Source organism: Brachycentrus maculatus, unplaced genomic scaffold, assembly GCF_059751285.1.
Source record: "Brachycentrus maculatus isolate JH-2025_06_01 unplaced genomic scaffold, ASM5975128v1 h1tg000270l, whole genome shotgun sequence".
Classification (NCBI taxonomy): domain Eukaryota; kingdom Metazoa; phylum Arthropoda; class Insecta; order Trichoptera; family Brachycentridae; genus Brachycentrus; species Brachycentrus maculatus.
The window spans coordinates 880,787-907,095 of record NW_028281021.1 but is presented as its reverse complement, the minus strand read 5'-3'; positions in this window follow the sequence as shown (position 1 = coordinate 907,095).

Here is a 26,309-nt window from a genome sequence, read left to right as displayed (position 1 = left end):
TTTTAAATGTTTTCGGAATGCCCAGAAATGTACTACCAGCAAAAGAGGCATATTTTTAACACAATATTTACCCGCTACAGGGCAAAAAGTGTTGTTTTTGCATTTTGAAGAAATGGTATTGTTATATAATTTTTTTTTAAATATACTTAATATTTTTCAAATGGAGAAAAAACCTTCAGGTTTTATCTAAAAAGATCTGTTGCACAGTAAAAAGTTCAATAACTGGCTAGTAATTTATTTTTTATACATTGTATTATATTTTTAAACTTCAAAAACGTTCTCCTGAAAAATCAAGTTGTTTGATTTATGACGTTCTTGAAAGGAGTGAGCGATATGTCTATGTATTCAAAGTTCTCCTTTCGCACATTCATGCATCTCCTCATACCTGTCGATTTTTCAATACCACTTTCTTGAAATACTGGATTTGAAATAGTCGAACGTGCCACGTCTTCCTCGATCTTCTTCTGCTTGTATTACCAACTACATTCGCATCATAAATTTGTCGAACTGTTGTTTCTTCACTCATTTCTATCTACTTTATTCATTCTTGATACCTAATTGATCTAATATTGTAGGTTCAACAATTTAAGAAATTTCGAGCTTACAGAATGCAAGCAATTGGATGGCTAGATGATTACATCTATTTATACCACCCTGATACATATAGTGAATATCTCTTCCAAGAACTATAAATAAATGAAGGCGATATAAAATTATACGTCCGTAATGTTTGTCCCTATACGATATCCAATTTTTAGTCTAGTGGTTGTCGCATTTAGATACTGTGCACTTGGCTCTGGGTTCGATTATACTGGGGGTCAAAATAATAGTTTTCTAATTTATTTCATATTACCTTGGGCTGGTATCTGAAGCGCGGCGCATTAGTTATCAAACTTGCCTTTATGTTATTACTTCAATCAGTAATTACTTATCGCTACGTATATTTGATTCAGTGCCTTTCGTTAGCAAATGCCTCAAACGATTACAGGAATAATATTTTCATAATACTAAATTGTATCATTAAATACTAACCAATTAGCCTTAGCATTACACTTTCTCTATTAATAATTAAATATATGAAGAAGAAAAAACTGTAACTTTATATCTTGATTCCCTTTTTTTAAATAGCCCCTGTTGCTATGAGCTCAGCAAAGAATGGAGTTTGAGTATTAAAATCTACTGTGTTTTTTTTTCATAGGAAAAATCGTTTAATCAAATGAATTGCTATACAGATATTTATTAATTTCAGAGTTATTTCAAACAAAATTACAGTAGCATCGAAAAAAATCCGGGTTATGTAAGCCGATTGGTCACTAGAATGAACATAAAGCAGAAATGTAATTAAAGGTTTCATGACATCACAAATGAGTTAACTGGTCGTAACAATGTGTACAATAATTTAAAAAATTATGACTTTAGGCGCCACACATAACTGATACTAAAATTATAACGCCACCATTTTTTAGACCAATTGCTCCATTTTCAAACGGAGTAAGTTGGGTCAACCTACCTATGTTTATATTTTATATTCTACACACAGTCACGTGATTCTTCCACTGACTATCAACAAATACCAAAGCCCCTTTTCGATTCGAATCAAGAATTCAATCCGGTTTATCTTAGGACAGAAATTTTATGAGATTCCATAGTGAGCGACCTCTTTTCCTTTATGTGCTCCCAGGGTACTGTGCTAGGAATCTACTCTACCAGGATTACCTACAAGGATAGTAGAAGGTATAAACTAAATAAGTAGGTACGAAGGTATGTAATTTTATTTTTCTCGAGTGATTTATTCAGTCTACCTCCTTAGTGTAATAGGCAGCACGCTCAGCTACCGTACCCGAGTTCGATTCCCAGGGGGGGTCAAATAAAAATATGTGATTATTTCACTCTAATTTTTATTATCTAATATAACCCTGGACTGGTACCTGAACCGGAGGGCTGATCACCTTTCCTTCATGTGTTAACGATAAAGATGACTCTGCGTTCATATGATGCAGTGCCCTATGGACCATCGGGTGCTGATAAGGTTTCTAACAAAATTTTGGGTGTTGCACTTCCGGTATATATCACTTCGAAACTAAGAAGTGTCGGGCTGTGGTCCCGTGGTTAGTGTTGCGGACTCTTGAGTCAGAGTTTCTCGGTTCGAACCCACTCCACCACAATTTGATACCTATTTCTAATAATGAGCTGTTTAAGCTCACATAAACAGTTTGAATTTTTTTTTTGTAAATAATAAAAACACAAATACAATTTTTTTAAAACAAAAAAAAAAATCGATAATAATAAATTTTTCACTTAGTGTAATTCAATTTCTCATCTAAATTTAAAGCTCTATTTTGATCTGATCTTATTTTTTTCATATAAAAAAACAAAAATCACTGTATTTTTCGAAAATTCACTGTTTATTTTTACACAATCGTAGTAGCATTGAATGTGCTTATGGTCTTCCTCTGTTTTTAGTTTAAAGCTTTAGGAATAATATGAACAAAATGATCCAAATTTAATGTAAAATAAACAGTATTTTACTTTTATGTGTTGATAAATATGATCATACTGATACTCTTTTTTTTATATATAAAGTAACTTAGCATAACGGTAGTCAAATTTTTTTAAACTATGGCCCTTTACCTACCTACCTCTTCACTGTAATATCAGTATCTATAAATGTATAGGTGTAAAGATGTATCCATGTATGTATGAAGAGGATCAAGGTATAGAAATAAAAAATACATTTCGAGTAAAATGTTATAAAAGTTAACAATTTACCGCTTTTATATAGAGACGAGCGATGTAGGTAAAAGGGTGGTATGGGGAGGAAGAGGGAGGCAGAAAAAAGTTTCTTATAAGGATAGCAATAAAACGCTACAGTTTATAGGTAACTAAATAAGAATCACACGGGAATATATGGGGCAATAAAGAATGAAAATCTTTGCGTAAAATGTACCTTAAGATGATACCCATAAAAAAAGGATTACCTTCATCAAACGCAGCTAAATCCATCTGACATAACCCATAGATTTAAAAATTACATTACGTTTTTAAAAAAATGTATATTTATTTTTTATCTTTTGTGATTTTACACTGCAATATTTATTAAATATTACCCTGGACTGGTCCCTGAAGTACAAGAGTGATCATTTTGCCTTCGTGTAAGCAATGATCATGATAACACTGCGTCAACACGATGCAGTGCCCTATGCACCATTGGGTGCGGAAAAGGGTTAGAATATGGAATTTAATTATAATTTTTTACTAGCTATATTTTTATACCAACCACGCATTGGTGCTCTGTCTGATTGAGTGAAAAAGAAAAAATATAAAACGCATGCTTATTTCTTAAATGTTTAATTTAAGAAAGCTTTTAAAGTTATAAAAACAACAAAGAGTTGGAAATAAGTGTTTTCAATCGAAACATTGAATACACTGACAGCACAGAAGCCATCTATAGATGGTTTACGAAAGCTTTTATTTAGCAGAGACCCTTTATTTAGATTTTTGCATGATCCTTATTGGATTATTATACATACTGGGAGATCCCGTAAACTCAAATACTTATGGAGCGTCATGAGATTTATGATATATGTATGAGTTCCAAAAATTTTAGCAGTGCGGTTAATGCATCAAACATGGGTAGAATGGTGAATACACGTGAGTAAAGTGATCACTTAACCAGGTCATAAGCTCTGTAAATGCTCAGATATCCATTTTCTTCTTCATCGAGGTTGATATGTCAAAATCTTATTTACTTATAACCCTTATCCGCACCCAATGGTGCATAGGGCACTGCATCGAATTGACGCAGTGTTATCTTGATCATTACTTACATGAAGGCAAGGTGATCACTCTTGCGCTTCAGGAACCAGTCCAGGGTAATATTAAATAAATATTACAGTGTAAAATCACTAATATTTATTTTCACCCCCCCTGGGAATCGAACCCGGGACCTCCAGCACGGTAGCTAAGCACGCTGACCATTACACCACGGAGGCGGACAAAATCTACTCCTCCTTAAAAGTGGAGAAACCCTGATTTGTGAACAAGGATTTGGATAAAACCAAAAATAAAAATATTAAGTAACTAACCATCACGCCGAGGTAGGCAGAGATAATAGAACGCCACACAGTGGCCACAGAGTGCTGTCTTTGCAAACTTTCTTCGCCTCTTCCATATTCATGCATCTCCTCATATGTACCTGACCACTTTCAAATATGTGACATACCACTTTCAAATATGTGAAATGCCATGTTTTTGAATACCCAAAAATATTGTAAATAAAAATACATTTTCTTGGGTCAAATTCAAATTTTATTTACAACATTTTGAGTGTGTCCAAATACTTCTTCACATTTGTTGTAAATAAATTTTCTGTTCAAATTATAAACTTAAAAAATAAAAATGAAAATGATATTTTCTGGCGTTTCTCATGTGTGAGATTATAATCCAGGATTCGGATCTCACATACTAATAAAAGAGTTTCTGCTCAAAAAAAACCTTCTTTTCATTTCACCAATAGATTTCTCTTGTAAAGTTCTAGTGATTCAAGAATAATGTTTCAAAAATTGGTTCACATATATAGAACTTCCAAGAATTTGAGTAGTGTGGTTGTCGATAATGGGTAGAATTGGTGAATGTTACACGTGTGTAAAGCGATCAATTAAACCAGCCTATGACGGTCGTCAGTCCCGTAAATGCCCAGACTTCCATATCCTTCTTCATCTTTGATGAGATGTCAAAAAATAATACAAAATAATTCAAAAATTTTAATATAAGAGTTTCTGCTTAGTAAAAAGCTTCTATACATCTCACCAATAGATGTCTCTAGTGAAGTTCTAGTGATTCAAGAACAAGGTTTCTAAATTGGTTCATATATATAGAACTTCCAAGAATTTGAGTAGTGTGGTTGTCAATAATGGGTAGAATTGGTGAATGTTACACGTGTGTAAAGCGATCACTTAAACCAACCTATGACGGTCGTCAGCCCCGTAAATGCCCAGACTTCCATATTCTTCTTCATCTTTGATGAGATGTCAAAAAACAATACAAAATTTTACATTCGAATCAGGAAAAAAATCAAAGATGACTAACTCCCAAGGCATGTGGTCGAGTAAATAAACATGATTTTATAGAGCCAATTTTAGACGCGATATTGTCAAACGATTGACCACTAAAACCAGCATTAAGAGTTACTGGTCGGATGAATAACGCAAAATAAGTCATGTGTTTATTATCGCTCTGTAGGTATGTCAGGTTTCGTGTTAGTCACTGTATGCTACTCCCAATGTGGTTACTGGTTACAGACAACGTATGGGTCTTATCACCGAGGGCAGAGGTCCTAAAATGATAAATTATTCCAGTCTTACCACACGGGGCCTTCGAGTGGCGCCACTAAAGAAAGAAGAAGCTTTTAAATAAAAAATCTGATTCTTGTACTATCGGATATATATTTTTGATACGGTGTTTATTTTTTAATCGTGTCTCAAAGTAGGAGGAAAAAAATTAATAAAAATGGATACGATATGTTTCAATTTTATTTAGTTCATTTTGTTTGTAAATGTGTATTTTTAAATGGTAATGTCGATTTTCCTAAAGGTCAAAAATAATTCTAAGAATTTTTCATAATATTGTTATCAAAATGATGATTAAGAAAAAAAACAGCTTGAAAATCAATATGTTTAATCTTTGTTTCTTTGTTACTTAAGTTTAAAACCCTTTATTCCAAATCAATTTTGTGTGTTATTGTTTAAACGACATCGTATTACTTTATTTTAGCCGATGATTTTTCATCTCGTGAAAGAGGAAAAAATGTTGCACGTGTGTAAAGTGATTGATAAAAATGTTGCACTTTACCAGCCGATGACAGGACATGAGCCTTATAAGAGCCTTATACGACCCAGACTTTGATATTCTTTATCATCTATGTTGAGACAAAAAAAATGTAAAGAGAAACAAATTGTAAACCTATACTAAGATTGTTTTATATATTGATATGCATCATCATGTAATAAAATAAATCCGAAAAATATCTAGATTTATCACTTTAGTGAATTTTCATAGAAACCTATTGTTAAATATTCATGCAAGCAGGGTTTACATCGTAATATTTAAAAAAAAATCAAGTGTACTTTGCTTTGTAAACAAAAATATTTCATAATTTAGTATAAAGTAGTTTAAGTCTAGTATTTGGTCGTTAACAGTAGTTCACATAACACTGATAGATTTATCTTCAATCTTAAAAGTGTCTACGTATTAGTATCAAAAATACATTACTGCATAAGTTGTATTTCGTGGCGCTTCTGAAAGGAGTCACTTGAGTCGGGGGGCTTAGTAATTCCAGGAATATAGAGAAATACTGATAACACGGAAAGGTTTTCTGTGTGATGTTGAAAGTGCATTCCTAATTAATCATTAATTCTGATGACGCACGGGAATAATTTACATGCGTAAATTCATTACTTTTGTTATGGGATGACAAACAAATGCATAATAGTTTATGTACAATTTCATGCCGTCTGATAAATCAGTGTCCCGTAATCTGCAATGCCTACTTGAATAATGGTACCAAAATAAACAATGATATGAATCATAATCTTGCTTGTTTTACATGCGATTAATTTTCTGTGCTGATTATTGTCAGGTATCACAAAATAAAATACAGAAAAATAAAGCCGAATTTGCAGGAATAATTAAGCAAATTTTTTTGCAAAATTAAATTACTTTAATGTATTTCTTCTCTCTACTTGTTTAATTATTCACCGACAAACATAAAATTCAATCGTTACAATTAAAAGTAAAATAACCTTAAATTTAGTAATGATCAAGCAATATTTTGGAATAAAATTTATTGACTACATGTTTTTTTTTCTATTTGTTAAAATAGCCACTGAAAAACATAAAACACAAAACTACAAAAAATACCAGTTTAAAAAAAATACAACAAAATCACGCAAAATTTACAAAGTAGTCATTAAGCAAAATTTGGAATAAAATTAATCGACTTTCGTGTATTTCTCTCTATTTGCTAAATTAGTCACCATGACATATGAAATTCTTATTTATAGGCATGGATTATTTTTTCACACAACGCTTGCTATATTTTATTTTTAAATTTCACAAAAAAATTCCAGTTTATTATAAAATAATAATCACCTTATAAATTTAAAGTTGTAAAATTATGTAATTATTTCAACAATAATGAACTTAAAATTACCTCAAAAGAATCGCGTGCATCGAATCTTTTCGAAGTGCTATTTGAATGATATTGTTTTTCACACATAATAGTAAAGTCCAAACTTTATAGTAAAATAAATTTTTCATAAAAAATATATCACTGTGTGTATTTTATTAAGCTTTTCTTTGGAAACCAAAAAATGAATGACCCTGTAAATGTAACATTTACAATCACTTTATTAGCATAACATGAAACATACATATGTATTTAAAATTATACTTTTTCAGAGAGAGAAATAAGATTTATTTTTCTAAAAAAATATCACCGATTTTGTCCATAAATAACACCATTTCTCTCTAATAATAACGCATATTTTTGGGTCCTTACTCATTACTTGTGTAATGTGTTATTATTTTCGACCATAAATCGACTGCTTTTATAGCCAGTGAGGTAATGCTAAACCATTACGGAATTCAACCACAAAGAATGGAGCAGCGGTAGGTACGTTAAAAAACCGAAACAAGCGAACGTTTGTTGGGATTATTTGGAGTGCCTATTGCCTATTGCCTACATAATGCGTCATGTTTAGTGTTTAGCGTTAAAACTGTTTACGAATGCAGAATTAGCCTATAAAGCAATCTGACATAAGAGGTTAGCACTAATACACTGGCCCTGCGTATACAAGGTAGCACTGTAAGGCTACAGTGCTGTATGTGTGGGCTCGGAGCATGGTAATAAAAACTAAGTCATAAACATAGTACATTTTATGTTCGTTATTTAAATAAGAGATTTCGGTGTGTTGACCATAACTCCGAATGACTCTGTAGCCCATACTAACTCATTCGGGATACTCCCATAATAAATATGGAAAAAACCTGGGATCGTTCTACCTACGATATCTATAAGCACCTAATATCTAAAGGTATTTATAAGTACCTTAAATGTATACATACATATTATGTATTATTTTTACGTATCTCTCTTTTTGACGACGTTGGTACCTACTAGGGTATTGAAATCAAATTTAAATCCTGTAAAATATTTCTTATTAATATCACTATAAATATTTCTTATTAATACCAAGAAAAAAATCTAATAGGCAGAGAAAAGATATTTAAAAAATTGATTTGACAGTCATTTTGCGGAAGCATGTATCCATTTATACAATCAATCATAAAAAAGAGCTTTCATTTAATAAAATATGCATAAAAATTCGTAAATTATCATAATCATTTCAAACTATACAGTAATTATATTTAAGTTTGTAGTCTATATTTATGTATAAATATTTATATATATATATATATATATATATATATATATATATATATATATATATATATATATATATATATATATATATATATATATATATATATATATATATATATATATATATATATATATATATATATATATATATATATATATATATATATATATATATATATATATATATATATATATATATATATATATATATATATATATATATATATATATATATATATATATATTTATATTTGTTTTCTTTTTTTAGATGAAATGCTTTTTCATATAATCAGGCATTGTTCTGCGGATATAATAATGTTTTTATTGAATCATAATTATGAAGTGCCGACATTGTATATGGAGTGCCAATCGGTGTTAGCAAAATATGGTCACCGCATATTTTTAAAGCTAGCGTGACCCAAAAAACAAGACGTTCCTTGTCCCTGGCACTCGAGCGATGATTGAAGTGAAGCTCTAAAAACTGAAACAAAAAACCCTTGACAAAGCGAAAATGGCTATTGCTGATTGCGCGTACTCTTCATTAGGTTTAATAATATTACGTAACTTACTACTAAGTATGGCATGGCAGAGTGAAACACGAGAGTAAAGAAATGTTACGTTATTGTCGGTACCGAAACACGTGTGACGGATAATCGTACGAGAGGATGATAACTCAAACTGAGATGCACAAATACATATAAAGGTATTAAAAAAGTTACTTTAAACATAATAATATACGGAATAAAATAACAACTATGTAGTTTTTCCCCAATGAATTTTATTTGACCAGCGACCGGGTTTTATCATAACCGACATCAGACTGGTGATGATGTCGGTTACGACGAAACCCGGTTGCTGGTCAAATAAAATTCAACACTCTCCTAATCATTCATCGTTCACATTGTGTAATACCACTATTGTAACCAGTGGCGGTATTCAGACGGTTCGCACCTGTTCGATAGAACCGGTGCATAACATTTTTAGAGGTCACCGAACCGGTCCTTAACCCTTTGTTGTCACACAATATTTCGATTGGGATTATGTATTGGAGCACGCTCGGCTTACTTGGTCCACCACGTTGTTTAAATATTTGACGGAGAGAAAAAAATGGAACGATGAAAAAAAAATTGTGGAAAAATTCAGTTAAGTTATTGCACTAAGTAAAAAGAATATGGTGAAAGATATACCATTCAGCATTTGAAGATATCAGAAACGAATTTAAATATAAACTAGGGATAGTTGAAAATATCAAAAATGGTTCTTTGATATGATATGTGCACGTGGAGCGAATGGATACCGAGAGAATGTCTAAGAAAGTATGTGTATTCGGTAAATGTAAACGGGAGAACAGAACGAGGATGACCAAAAGAGACTTGGCATGACCAGATCAATCATGGGCAAAAAGCTGTTTTTCCAAAGAAATTGTCGCGTGTGTAAGCATATAAAAACACACGCGTATTTGAATGCAACGTTGAGTCAAAATTTCAAAGCAATCAGAGAATAAATTTTTAGAATTTAAACAAACGAACTTATATTTTAATTTGTAAAGATTAAAACAAAATATAATATAAAGTGGGTTGGTACCTGGAGAGGGGGGATAACCCAAATAACATTGGTATTAACGACAGAGATTAGTAGCTGGAATTAAGTAATAAAATAAACTATTTTATGAAGCATAATAAATTGCTAGGAATAACTTATATCCAGAGAGATCGCAATTTTTGTCATAATATTCTTCCAATTGGTTTTTTGTAACATAAAACCCGGCAATGAAATTCAAATTTATTGAAAATAGTTCAAGATTAAGTACTTTATTTTTGTGTCCCGTTCCGTGAATTACGGTACAATTATTAGAATATTGGGTCAAACTGGTATATCAAATCATTTATAATTTTAGGCTATTAATTTATGTATCGCTCCATCATAATTTATGAACGCTACCAATGCATAAATTATGTCTTGTTTTTATCTAACAGATAAACGTATCGACTAAAAAGTAAAAAGGCGTCCAAAGAAAATGCAAATAACTCTCCAAAAAAAGAAAATTATAGATATATTTCCATATTAACATAATTTTTTAAACTGAACCAACCTACCGTATGTATATTATACACATATCGCTCACTCCTTTCAAGAACGTCATAAATCAAAATTCGTCAATTTTTAGTTGTGCATGTTTTCGGAATGCCCAAAAAATGTACTATATCCCAGTAAAATCGGCATATTTTTAACTTAATATTTACCCGCTACAGAGCAAAAAATGTTGTTTTTGCATTTTGAAGAAAAGGTATTGTTTAATTATTTTTTTAAATATACTAAATATTTTTCAAATGGAGAAAAAACCTTCAGGTTTTACCTAAAAAGATCTGTTGCACAGTAAAAATTTCAATAAGTTGCTTGATATTTGTTTTTAATACATTGTATTATATTTTCAACTTTAAAAGCGTTCTCCTGAAAAATCATGTTTTTTGATTTATGACGTTCTTGAAAGGAGTGAGCGATATCGCTCACTACAAGATCGTGCATCTCCTATAAATTTTCCGGTCAAGTCTATTGTCTAGGGTTGTTGGAGTAGTTATGTAAATATAAGTGGTTTATTTTACATATTATATAATACTGTATTTAAAATATAACTTACACTTTCTTCAGTATGCAACTTGAATTTCTGTGCATTTCAGATTACCTTTCAAATAGGTATATATCGTACCTACGCCTACGATTGTATTAAGAGGTTTCTCACATTTTGTATTTTACATATCGCTCACTCCTTTCAACAACATCAGATATCAAAAAAACTTGATTTTTCAGTAGATCGTTTTCAAAGTTTAAAAATATAATAAATTGTATCAAAAATAAATATCAAGCCACTTATATAACTTTTTACTGTGAAACAGATCTTTTTAGGTAAAACCTTAGTGTTTTTTCTCTATTTGAAAAATATTAAGTGTATTTAAATAAATTATTAAACAAAACCTTTTCTTTAAAATCCAAAAACAATACTTTCTGCCCTGTAGCGGGTAAATATAAAGTTTAAAATACGCCGCTTTTGCTGGGATATAGTACATTTTCTGGGCATTCCGAAAACATGCATAACTGAAAATTGACGATTTTTGAAATATGACGTTGTTGAAAGGAGTGAGCGATATATACATGCATGCCGATTATTCCGGCTCCTGACCTGACCACATTCAAGTGTTTGTAATACTAGATCACGCCAAGTTTTTTTCGGTCTTTCTCTGCTACTAATTTCTAACTGGATTTGCCTCATATACTTATTTTACGGTTTTACAAACTATCTTTAAACATATTTCTTTATTTTTATCGATATCGATGCTTAAATCAGCCTTGCATTCTTTCCTTATTTCACCATTCTAACATCTAACATATCGCTCACTCCTTTCAAGAACGTCATAAATCAAAAATCGTCAATTTTCAGTTGCGCATGTTTTCGGAATGCCCATAAAATGTTCTATATTCCAGCAAAAGAGGCATATTTTAAACTTAATATTTACCCGCTACAGGGCAGAATATATTGTTATTGCATTTTGAATAAAATTTGTTTGATTATTTTTTTAGATATATTAAATATTTTTACAATGTAGAAAAAACCTTCAGTTTTCACCTAAAAAGATCTGTAGCACAGTAAAAAGTTCAATAAGTGGCTCGATATTTATTTTTAATACATTGTATAATATTTTTAAACTTTAAAAACGTTCTCCTGAAGAATCAAGTTTTTTGATTTATGACGTTCTTGAAAGGAGTGAGCGATATGGTACACTGTTTTACCCACCGTTTTACTAAATGAGAGATCGCATTTGAAGTTGCATTTAGAGATCACATATTGAATTATTTTCATTATTCTTTATTCAACCACGTAATCTTTTTCATTTTTACCTACTTATATACAAGTAAAATTATTTCTATAACTTCCTAGTTATTACAATCTACTGAACAATATAAAAAAAACTTGTCTACTTTCATTATCTCTTTATTTTTAGTTGGTTGAAAGATATTGTTTGATACGATAATAAGCCGCCAATATTAATTTATTCTTCGATACATGTAAATCTTGATGAGTAACATACGGGTATATGTTGCGAGATTATCTTGAATCAAACACTTTTGAAAACATTATTGATAGAATGGGGAAACACCCCATTATCTTTCATTCCTTTGAATTTGCATTTTTATCATTCTTGTCACATTTTACGCTTTTATGAAATGTTTCGATTCATCGGAGATTGTGTTGACAGGTTAATTATTTTTTTGTTTACATAATCGGAAATATAATCAGGTACTTACTTGGAGGCGTTTACTTACTAAAATACTTTGCTTCACTCCTTTCAGAATTCATAAATCATTTCAGTCATTCAGGATTTTTAATCTTTATTTCATGAATTATTAATTTCCCATTTTGGTGGGCATTCAGATTACATCGCCGGCGCTGTGATTGAAAAGTTAATTGAAATTTATTTAGCGATCTGAAAACCTTTCAGGAGGTTTGTTATGCAAGGAGCGGAGGATTGAAGAAAGCTAACTCGCCCTGACATGTGCCAATATTCTTTGAGAAGCAATTTATAATGTGATCGTTGAAAATAAACAAGTCTGAAGCCTCCTATATAGGCTACAGTCTTGTAGCAATACGAGATGGAACGTTTTTCTTCATATTATGATGGAAATTGATTATAAATTCAGGCGCCTCGAGTGGATGCGTAATACCTACGCAACTTCAACATTATAAATGTTAATATCGTATTTGAACAGTGCCCACCTACGCTTGATTTTGAAAACGCCTGTTTAAACTTTCTAACGAGTATCGAAATGTTTGTTTTTGTTAGTAAAAAATACAAATATGTTAATAATAATGGCTTTTAACATGAGTATTAACCATATTATTTTTTGACATCTCATCAAAAATAAATAATAATATGGAGGTATGGGCATTTAATTTACATTTAAAATGATGTGAATAAATTAACTGGTCAAATTATAAGCTAAACTAATAAAAATAAAAATCATATTTTCTGGCGTTTCTCATGTGTGTGATTATAATCCAGGATTGGGATCTCAAATACTAATATAAGAGTTTCTGCTTAGTAAAAAGCTTTTTTTCATCTCACCAACAGACGTCTCTAGTGAAGTTCTAGTGATTCAAGAACAATGTTTCGAAATTGGTTCATATATATATTGAACTTAAAGAATTTAAGTTGTGTGGTTATCGACAATGGGTAGAATTGGTTAATGTTACACGTGTGTAAAGTGATCTCTTAAACCAGCCTATGATGGTCGTCAGCCCCGTAAATGCCCAGACTTCCATATTCTTCTTCATCTTTGATGAGATGTCAAAAATAATATGAAAATACGTCTGACTTGATATTGCACTCACCGCGATGTCAAGCTGTTAAAAATATTACTATTTATTAAAATAGAGCTTGATTTTTGGTTCCTGGTTTTGAGTAATTTGTTTGTATATACTTCCCACTAAAATTATAAAAATATAACATTTCGATAATTTCATAAGTAGGTACCATTTTCGTAAAATACTATTTCAAGGGCGCTTCTTACCAATTTCAAAATAAATGTAGCGCTAATGAGTTTGTAATTAGCATTACGTAGCAGACTTAGTTTTTTTTTGTTGTTTAGAAAAAAAAAAGTCATCAAAAAATGTTTAAAGACGCAGAGGACACAAATATGGATGTAAAAAATGTCAAAAACGATGACGTCTAAAAATTTAGAATTTTTTTCATCTTTCCTTTTCTGCCAAGGACAGTTTTTCATACGCAAATTTTATTTGATGTCATCTTGTCTAAACCGATAAATTTGATGACGCCATCTTCCCACCTCACTTTTGCGTTTCACCTTTCACATTTACTGTTAATTCTCTCCCACACCCCCTTCCTTTGCTTATTTTCTTACCCTCCTCACACTCTCACACTCCGTATTTCATAACTCCACCAGTTCCAGTCTAGTAAAGTAAAGATTTTACATAAATTCCTTTAACGCTATTTAGAAAAAAATATTAATATTACGACGTAAAGATTGTCCTTTAAATTGTAGGTAGGTACGTAATTTAATTTAAAATTCAAACTGCGTAAAACGCTTTTTGTATTATGATCAAAATGTTTCGCTTTTCTTATTTCTTGTTGAATTGTATATTTTTTTATGTTTGTTTTTCAGTTTCGTCGTTAAGAAATAAATTAAGGTTATATATATATATATATATATATATATATATATATATATATTTCTATATATATATATATATATATATATATATATATATATATATATATATATATATATATATATAAATATAAATATATATATATATATATATATATATATATATATATATATATATATATATATATATATATATATATATATATATATATATATATATATATATATATATATATATATATATATGTATATATATATATATATGTATATATATATATATATATATTTATATATATATATATATATATATTTATATATATATATATATATATATATATATATATATATATATATATATATATATATATATATATATATATATATATATATATAAATATATATATATATATATATATATATATATATATATATATATATATATATATATATATATATATATAATAGATTTATATTATCCACTGACACTTCGTGATGGAATTGCATTTTTAATTTATTATTAGATTAAAACCAATATTTTTAGCTTTTCCACTTTTTTATTTGACCAGCGACCGGGTTTCGTCGTTACCGACATCATCAGACTGGTGAGAGGCTTTACAAATTTGTATGTTATATATAAAAGAAGGCAGGAGTTGATAACCATGATTTGATATAATTTTATGAGAAATTAATTTTAATTTTAGTGAATTTAAGTATTGTATGATATTTTAAATATTTTTTTTATAAAGGTTTTTTGTATTGAAAGCACGATTTTATATAAAGTTAAAATAGATTTGTATTTCTTGTAAATGAATTTAAATTATGTAACGAGGTATCAGGAAATGCTGGTTGACGGCTCCTTCCACTAAGCTGTGGTTGTCCGGGGGGAGTCCGAAGTTCTCTGAAATGTAAATTTCCCGGCAGTCATTTCTTATCGACAAGACATTAAGGCATCTATTGTTTCTTTTCTAATGGGTAAAGTAAGGGAGAATGAATGTGTGTTACTTGATCATTTAATATGTCTTTATTATGACAATTTTTTAATCTATTTATTTCCAAAATTTCGAGCCTATCTAATTTTTTACCTTTACTACATTTGTGTAAGATTTTTACATTAAAATTTTTATCGAAATCATGATTTGACTCTATCAAGTGGTTTGCAAAAGTGGAGTTTTCTTTTTTATTTCTCCAACTTTGGACATGTTCGTTTATTCTTATTTTAAACGATCGTCCTGTTTGCCCCACGTATTCAGCACTGCATGATCCACAACTTAATAAATATGAGCCTGAATTTGTTTCTTTTTCCCTTTTATCTTTATTATTAATTAGTATCTTCCCCAGATTTGAATTATTATAAAAGGCTATGGAACATTCATCTTTGTTCGCTAGTTTTCCGATTCTGTTGCTACTATCCCCTATAAAAGATAATTTAGCCCATTTTTTAACTACTTTTGAAGTCTCTGTAATGAGAGCTTTATTTAATTGAGATGTTGCAAGTCTCTTTTGTTTTTTCCTAATTAATTGATCAATTAAACCACATTCATAACCGTTATTGGAGGCTATCGTCTTTATGATATTAAGTTCAGAGTTGTAATTATCATTATTTAATGGGACATACAACAGCCTATGAATTAAACTATGAAATACAGCGAGTTTATGGGAAATATGATGCTTAGATTTGTTATGAATGATGTTATCGCTGTATGTGGGTTTTCTGTAAATCGCAAATTCTAATTTATTGTTTTCGATGCTAATTTTTAAATCAAGGAAATTTATTACTTTACCGCCCAGTTCCATAGTGAATTGAATTGATTTATTAATTTTATTTATTTCTGTTAGGAAAATGTCTAATTGTCTTTGGCTTCCTGACCATACAATTAGTATATCATCGACGTAGCGGCGATAAAATTTAACGTTTTTGAAAGATTTTAATTTTGTAATGGATTTTTCCATATGATCCATGAATATTTCAGCAAGGATCGGTGAAATGGGGCTTCCCATAGCTAAACCTGATTTTTGTACATAATATTTATTATCGAATTGAAAGTAGTTTTGATCTATACAGGTTTTAATTAAGTTACTAATATCTTTTTTCATTATTGGATTTGTTCCTTTTACATCCATAATATCATTAATTACTACTTTAAGTTCATCTGTTGGAACATTAGTGAATAAACTAACAACATCAAAAGACACGAGGGTAAGATTTTCTGAAATTGCTACGTTTTTAAGGTTATCTATTAATTCTAATGAATTTTGGATTCCATAACTAGGTTTAAATTTCAAAATATTTTTGATGACGTGGTTTCCAAATTTGGCTAATTTATAAGCAGGTGCTGAAGTATATGACACTACAGGTCTTACCGGCATATCTTTTTTGTGAACTTTCGGTTGTCCATAAAGGCGTGGACATTGAGGGTTCATGGCCGTGAGTCTACGGGCATGAAAATCGTCTTTTATGAGCGTTATACAAGTTTTTAAGATAAATTTAACATCAGAGTTAAATTTTGGGGTTGGATCTTTACTACAAGGTATAGAATTGCTGGAATTTATAATTAATTGTACTTTTTGTAAGTAATCTTGTTTATTTAAGATTACTGTTGAATTGCCTTTATCAGCTTTGGAAATAATAAGGTTATGTTCAGAAATTTTGGATTTTAACGACTTTATTGTATAAGAATCTAACGTATTAAACTTAGTTTTTTCTTTTTCGTGGTATTTTTTAATAATTTTTGAACATTCATATTTTACCGCCATGTTTTTCGATATTGCTATGTCCGCATCAATAGCTAAGTTTTCAAAGTCTTTTGTTTTTAAAGGTACATTTGGACAGTATTTTAACCCCTTTTCTAAGAGTTCAATCTCTTGATTGTTAAATTTCACTTTAGTCGTATTAATAACTTTATCATAAAAAGTTTTTTGCGGTATTGGGCATGAGTTTAATGTTTTTGTTTTTTGTTGTTGGGACCAAATTAAAAGTTTTTTACTCTGTTTTTTGTACGTTGCGTGGATTTTATTTTTAACTATATCCTGTGTATCTCGATGTAAAATATCAAATTCGATTTTATGTAACTGGTTGGTAAGTAACGTGTGAATGTGAAATAAGTATGTACTCACGTTATCTCGTATCGCGTACCATTTCTTCATTTCCATAGTGACCCACGTTTTGCAGGCCACTATGATGGCTCTCCTCGCTGCTGCAGAGTCCGCCTTTGTCCGGATGCTGACGTATCTCGGCACCAGGTTCCTCTTCTTACACTCCTTGTTGAACCACAAATGTTGGGTTGCCATTTGCCGTTTACAACATAACTTTATGTAAAGCTTTGTCAGTTGCACTACGCTAGCACTTTTTAATAGATTTATATTATTATATATAGAAATATAATAGATTTATATATAGAAATTTAACAATCAAGAGATTGAACTCTTAGAAAAGGGGTTAAAATACTGTCCAAATGTACCTTTAAAAACAAAAGACTTTGAAAACTTAGCTATTGATGCGGACATAGCAATATCGAAAAACATGGCGGTAAAATATGAATGTTCAAAAATTATTAAAAAATACCACGAAAAAGAAAAAACTAAGTTTAATACGTTAGATTCTTATACAATAAAGTCGTTAAAATCCAAAATTTCTGAACATAACCTTATTATTTCCAAAGCTGATAAAGGCAATTCAACAGTAATCTTAAATAAACAAGATTACTTACAAAAAGTACAATTAATTATAAATTCCAGCAATTCTATACCTTGTAGTAAAGATCCAACCCCAAAATTTAACTCTGATGTTAAATTTATCTTAAAAACTTGTATAACGCTCATAAAAGACGATTTTCATGCCCGTAGACTCACGGCCATGAACCCTCAATGTCCACGCCTTTATGGACAACCGAAAGTTCACAAAAAAGATATGCCGGTAAGACCTGTAGTGTCATATACTTCAGCACCTGCTTATAAATTAGCCAAATTTGGAAACCACGTCATCAAAAATATTTTGAAATTTAAACCTAGTTATGGAATCCAAAATTCATTAGAATTAATAGATAACCTTAAAAACGTAGCAATTTCAGAAAATCTTACCCTCGTGTCTTTTGATGTTGTTAGTTTATTCACTAATGTTCCAACAGATGAACTTAAAGTAGTAATTAATGATATTATGGATGTAAAAGGAACAAATCCAATAATGAAAAAAGATATTAGTAACTTAATTAAAACCTGTATAGATCAAAACTACTTTCAATTCGATAATAAATATTATGTACAAAAATCAGGTTTAGCTATGGGAAGCCCCATTTCACCGATCCTTGCTGAAATATTCATGGATCATATGGAAAAATCCATTACAAAATTAAAATCTTTCAAAAACGTTAAATTTTATCGCCGCTACGTCGATGATATACTAATTGTATGGTCAGGAAGCCAAAGACAATTAGACATTTTCCTAACAGAAATAAATAAAATTAATAAATCAATTCAATTCACTATGGAACTGGGCGGTAAAGTAATAAATTTCCTTGATTTAAAAATTAGCATCGAAAACAATAAATTAGAATTTGCGATTTACAGAAAACCCACATACAGCGATAACATCATTCATAACAAATCTAAGCATCATATTTCCCATAAACTCGCTGTATTTCATAGTTTAATTCATAGGCTGTTGTATGTCCCATTAAATAATGATAATTACAACTCTGAACTTAATATCATAAAGACGATAGCCTCCAATAACGGTTATGAATGTGGTTTAATTGATCAATTAATTAGGAAAAAACAAAAGAGACTTGCAACATCTCAATTAAATAAAGCTCTCATTACAGAGACTTCAAAAGTAGTTAAAAAATGGGCTAAATTATCTTTTATAGGGGATAGTAGCAACAGAATCGGAAAACTAGCGAACAAAGATGAATGTTCCATAGCCTTTTATAATAATTCAAATCTGGGGAAGATACTAATTAATAATAAAGATAAAAGGGAAAAAGAAACAAATTCAGGCTCATATTTATTAAGTTGTGGATCATGCAGTGCTGAATACGTGGGGCAAACAGGACGATCGTTTAAAATAAGAATAAACGAACATGTCCAAAGTTGGAGAAATAAAAAAGAAAACTCCACTTTTGCAAACCACTTGATAGAGTCAAATCATGATTTCGATAAAAATTTTAATGTAAAAATCTTACACAAATGTAGTAAAGGTAAAAAATTAGATAGGCTCGAAATTTTGGAAATAAATAGATTAAAAAATTGTCATAATAAAGACATATTAAATGATCAAGTAACACACATTCATTCTCCCTTACTTTACCCATTAGAAAAGAAACAATAGATGCCTTAATGTCTTGTCGATAAGAAATGACTGCCGGGAAATTTACATTTCAGAGAACTTCGGACTCCCCCCGGACAACCACAGCTTAGTGGAAGGAGCCGTCAACCAGCATTTCCTGATACCTCGTTACATAATTTAAATTCATTTACAAAAAATACAAATCTATTTTAACTTTATATAAAATCGTGCTTTCAATACAAAAAACCTTTATAAAAAAAATATTTAAAATATCATACAATACTTAAATTCACTAAAATTAAAATTAATTTCTCATAAAATTATATCAAATCATGGTTATCAACTCCTGCCTTCTTTTATATATAACATACAAATTTGTAAAGCCTCTCACCAGTCTGATGATGTCGGTAACGACGAAACCCGGTCGCTGGTCAAATAAAAAAGTGGAAAAGCTAAAAATATTGGTTTTAATCTAATAATAAATTATATATATATATATATATATATATATATATATATATATATATATATATATATATATATATATATATATATATATATCTTAATCAGCTTTTTCTGAATGTCAATAAATGTTTTAGCATTACGTTCACAAGAAAAAAAAATAAAATTATATTTGATTATGAAATTAACAATAGTCGGCTGACCAGGAAAACTGAATTAAGAGACCTTGGTGTCATAATGGACGAGAAACTTTTGTTTTCTTCACATATTGAAGCCTGCGTTAATAAGGCCTACAGAAACTTAGGTTTTATTTTTCGAACCACTAAACCATTTAAAAATACATCATCTCTTGTAACTTTATATAACGCTTATGTTCGTAGTCACCTCGAATTCGCCTCAGTCGTTTGGAACCCTCAGTACGCTATATATATAGCTCAACTTGATCGTATTCAAAATAAATTTCTAAAAATGATGGATGGTAAGCTTCATTTAAGTTTCAACTCTTATGAAAAATCTTTAGCCTTCCATAAATTATCTTCACTTAGTAAACGTAGGAATATATCAGATTTATGTTTTTTGTATAAAGTTATAAATAATATGACTGAGAGCCCTTATCTTCTTGCGCAGATACCTTTTCACTGTCCAATTAGAATCAATAGGCATAGTCATACCTTTTATAATCCAGCACCAACAAAGAACTATACAAAAAATTCCTTTATTTATCGAAGTTGTGGAAAATTTAATGAATGTTGTACCGACCTTGATATGTTCTACTCCAATCTTTTAAAATTTAAAGCTAAATTGTTCGAAATCTTATAAACCTAAAAAAGTAATTCTATTCCCTGTCCTTTCCTTTTCTTTCTTTCCTATCACTGCCATCTCCTTTTCTCTTTATCCCATCCTTGTCTCATGTCTCTTTTTTTATATAGACCTCTCTTATGTATAGTTGTGAAGAACTATAATTGGTACTCATGATTTTATTTTTTGTATTCTGTATGTATCATATATTGTAACTGTTGTTCTTCCTTCCAATAAAATAAAAAAAAATAAAAAAAATAAAAAAAATATATATATATATATATACATATATAAATATATATATATATATATATATATATATATATATATATATATATATATATATATATATATATATATATATATGTATATATATATATATATATATATATATATATATATACGTGTGTGTGAGTTTAAACTATTACTCCCAGAGTTACTCCCAAAAATTATAGCATATTACGTAGACCGATAAGTACCTAATTCAATAAAATAAAATTCCTATCACATTTTTTTTTAAACTGTTTTCTCTGTAGTACATGAAATATACAATACACTTATTAAATACGTTTTTCCCTGTTACTTCTAAATATCGTTTATATGTACCTATTGATTGACTGTTAGTTAAAAGGTCGAGAGCGTCAAATCGCTAATTTTATTTTATATATTGCCAACCAAATTCAACCACCTTATGAGCGCTTGTCTTACCGTCCGGCACTCCGGACTTTGAAAAATGAAAGCAACTACGACAGTTTAGCGTGATTGAATTTACGCGCAACGTGTTCACACAGCGATCAAGAGCTTCGATCCGAAGAAAGATGGACAAAAGCACTAGCCAATCCAAGCCAATCGTCGTTTTAAAACGCTAACTGACGTCCCGGACGGTAAAATTCCATGTAGTGGGCAAACGCCCTGTGTGGAAGTGAAGCATGATAAAGAAGGATGAAAGTAGATTGAATGCAGTCAAAGTGCGTTCTCTCAAACGAATGTGCGGGAAATACTTGATCATAGCCAGATTTCCTCGAGTTTATTTGGTCTTATAGTTTTTTTTGTTTTATTTATTAAATATTGTATAGCTTTCAGTATCTAATACGCAAAAGCGCTAACCTATATAATGCCAGTAATATGTACCTTTAAAGCCACAAAATTTAATCACAATATGGATGCTGTCTGTTTCATATCCTCGGCTGGGGCTGTGGGGGTGAGCGTGGGGGTAGGACTATTAGTGGCGGCGGGGGGGAGGCAGCAGCCCGGAGCCCGGAGTCGGCAGCCAACCTTTCCTCTCATCAGTATTCCAGCACAGGCGCGCTGTTGTCAAACCGAAGGAAGGACACTGATACGCTCTCTGCTCGTGTTGATGCCACAGAGAAAAATTAAATATATCTCGAAAGCCAGTTATAACCATTATTTATTTAAAAAACGCATTAAGTTCATTTTTTTACTTTAAAGGGGTACTCACGTTCAGAACGCGTTTGGCTACGCGAGAAGCCATAAGTGTTTTCCCACTCAATTAAACAAAATATTTACATATGTGTTCAGCGGCGTGCACAGAGGGTTAATAAGCGTAGGCAGCAGAGGTAGGTAGTAATGTAAGCTAGGTACTTACTACTAACTAGGGTAGGCAGTAGAGGTTGGTATTAAGGTAAGCTAGGTAGGTACTTCTTAGTAAGGTAGGGTAGGTATTGATTGCGTTTTTATATGTCACGCGGGTAAGTTAGGATAGGCACTTCCTTTCTGCCTATATGAAATGCACGCCCCTGTATACATATATATCGGTATTAATTTTTTTTTTAGAATCCATATTTTGAAAAAAAAAATTAACTCCTTACCATTGAAAACTACATATTTATTTCGATGAAAAACTTATTTTTTTAAATACAAAAACGGTATTTTTAGCAAAAAGTTCAATAACGTTACCTGAGTTTTAAGATTATTAAGTTGCGATTTACCGCTTAATTTTTTTTCAATATTGAAAATTAATCAAATGCTATGATTTTGCAGATATATAAAGAAGTTAAGTTAAAGTAACATACTTTATGTATGTATCAATTCTAGCCTTGGTGAATTATTTATGAATTCTGATATTCTTAGCAAGTAGTTTTCCATATTCGATTTACTAAATAAAATTAAAAAAAAAACAACAACAAAAGACTACCTACTAATAAAAATACATTAAAAAATATAAATACGGTACAATGAGGTGTACTATTATAAAATTTTATTTTCAAAGGAGTTATTAGTTTCGTTTCGAATTATCAATCAAATTTAATTTATAATAAGTATCTCCTATGCTTAATCTTCGCGAGCAATGTAATATTCTGTAGGTACACGCCGAAATAAAACTTAACAGAGCACCAATGTTTGCGTTTGACGTATACAGTTAGCTCGAATTAATAACCTCACTACCAACTAGTTACTTCCTTATAACGAGGTACGAACCTTCCCAACAACCTTACTTACTGTTTTTATCGTTATTTTATATGAATATTAATAGTTCACTAACTATATTTGCAATACAAAATAAAATAAAGCAAATTTGCTTTAACCACTTTCTATTAGTACACATTATCCAACCGATTTCGACAAGAACCTTGTCATCATCAGGATTTATGTACTAAATTCTAAATCATTGAAATACTCATATGGTGCTACTCATATTTCATATGGTGTACGGAGCGCATGGAAGTTTTTGGTAAGAGAAGGGTAATTAACTATGAGTATTTCAATGTTTTAGAATTTAGTACATAAACCCTGATGATGACAAGATTCTTGTCGAAACCGCTTGAATAAAGTGTACCAATAAAAAGTGGTTAAAACAGAGTTATTTTATTTTATATAGTTTATAAAATGTGCCACAAAGTATCTGCGAAAAACATTAAAGAAACCATATTTGCATTTAAAAATCTTATAAATGACAAACAGTATCATCACGGATAATGAGTGATAATGATAAATACCTATGTCCTGTCTTTAAGTGGGATTATTTTAATTTTAGACCAGGTGATGAGCGTTGTTGTTGATATATGAAGAAAAAAACGTCATAACTTTGGATCTAACTAACCAATTGACTCCAAATTTCGATCATTTAGTTCATAATTGTTTTTTCGAAAGAGTTTTTACTAGTTGGCGATCTTCTTACCCTTTTCATTATTGATCTTCTTATCCTTTTCAGCATCTTATGGTGTATAAGGTACTGACGCATGGTTTTCATTATTGTTACATGTATAAAGACAAAATGATCAATCCTGTGCTTCAGGAAATTTGAAAAAAATATTTGAGTGTAAGATTACTAGGTACAGAGGAATATGAAATAAACAATTGAGTGAAAAATCACTAACATTTATTTTGATCCCCTCCTGTGAATCGAACCTGGGTCTCTTGCACCATAGCTCAGTACCTAACCATTATACTACAGAAGCGGACAACAGGTTCGATGCATCTCAAAACCAAAATATTTGATAAATAATATACATATGTATATGTATGTTATATGATATATACCTAACTTTTTTTTTATTAATATCAATGATTTATTTCATCATAGTTTTGGTTTAAATTTATAACGACTCAAGTTTTTTATACATTATTATTTTCTACCTAAAAGTTTATAATAATAAATATATAAAAGTTTCTTAGAATATTGGTACTTTCTTGTCGTAAAGCATTTTAACCTGGTACATACATAATTAATTACATAATATTTCATTTAAGTACATACATATTTAAAAATACACTAGAGAATTTTCTGTATTACATAACAAGAAAAACATATTTGTTTATTCGTTGGTTTAATGATATAAAAATTCGTATCTACACGTATTTTCCAGATTTCTTTTGCAACGCTCTGATATATAATAAATAGTTCAAAGCATGAGCGGAATAAACGACAGTATTATTCCCAAAGCAGAGCTGCAGGAAACGACTTCTAATTCCGTGTGCTGTAATTGCTTGGGATTTTATTACTGCCGATATTTTATGGCCTAAAATAAGATAAAACTTTAAAAAGCTATCCTAATGTTTACATAATATACTCGCAGATTATCTACAGTAATTAATAATTTACACAGTAAAATCCAACAATATAACACAGATACCATAAAAAGATTTATTAATCCTTAAACAATAATCGGCATTCAATCGTTACCTCATTCAAGTGGTATTACACAAAGTGAACGATGAATGATAAGGAGAGTGTTATATTACCATACTTAAAAGTTAACAATGCTTTTAATATACAAAATATATAACCTCTTTCAATTAAATCATCCAAATATGTTATAACATTTTTATGAATCCAGTGGAAAAAAAACATATCGCAAAAAAACGTAAGAAAATGTATATCACAAACATTTGAAGTTCTAAGTGTACATACTGATGGCACCAGTATCTGTTAAGCTTCCAAATAAATGAAATAGGAACTAGCATGTGAATGGAATCCAATAGCATTGCATATATGCAACATTAAAAAAATTATGCGGCATAAATTTTCAATAATGGGCAGAGTGGTGAATGATACATATGTAAGTCAAATACTAAAATACCAGGTTGAAAGCCCTGGGATGCTCAAACTTTCATTTCTCGCATAAAAGAGACGTTTTTCTAAACCAAAAATATATATAGAAAAATACGTTATATTCGCTATATTTTATTAAAAAAATGTCAAATTATTTTTTTTTTCAGAATACACTAATAAAACCCTGGATACCGCGAGAGGAAGAAAAAACAATAAAGAAATAGGTAATGAGATTTACGTTACGTGAAAAGTTCGCTAAGCAGGACTGATACTGAAAGGACTACGCTTGTACAAGGACATAATAACACAAATCTGTTCCTAGTCAGCTCACGGATCCTGAGATACACCTACTACCCCCAACCGACGAGAAAAATATTAGTGGGTACATATGTACCATATAGGTACATATATAACTTGGATATCCTCATTCTGGCAGACCAGTAGTCGGCAAATTTACTAGCCAAAGTGGCAATTATGCTCATTACAATGATTTTTTATTTATTTATTCAAAGCTAAATTTGTTTGCAATCCTTATACACCTTTAGCATAATTTTAGACCTGTTTTTTATTACAGGTTCACCCAATAAAACATGATTAATAAGGATTCCATTCATTGATAAAAAAAATAT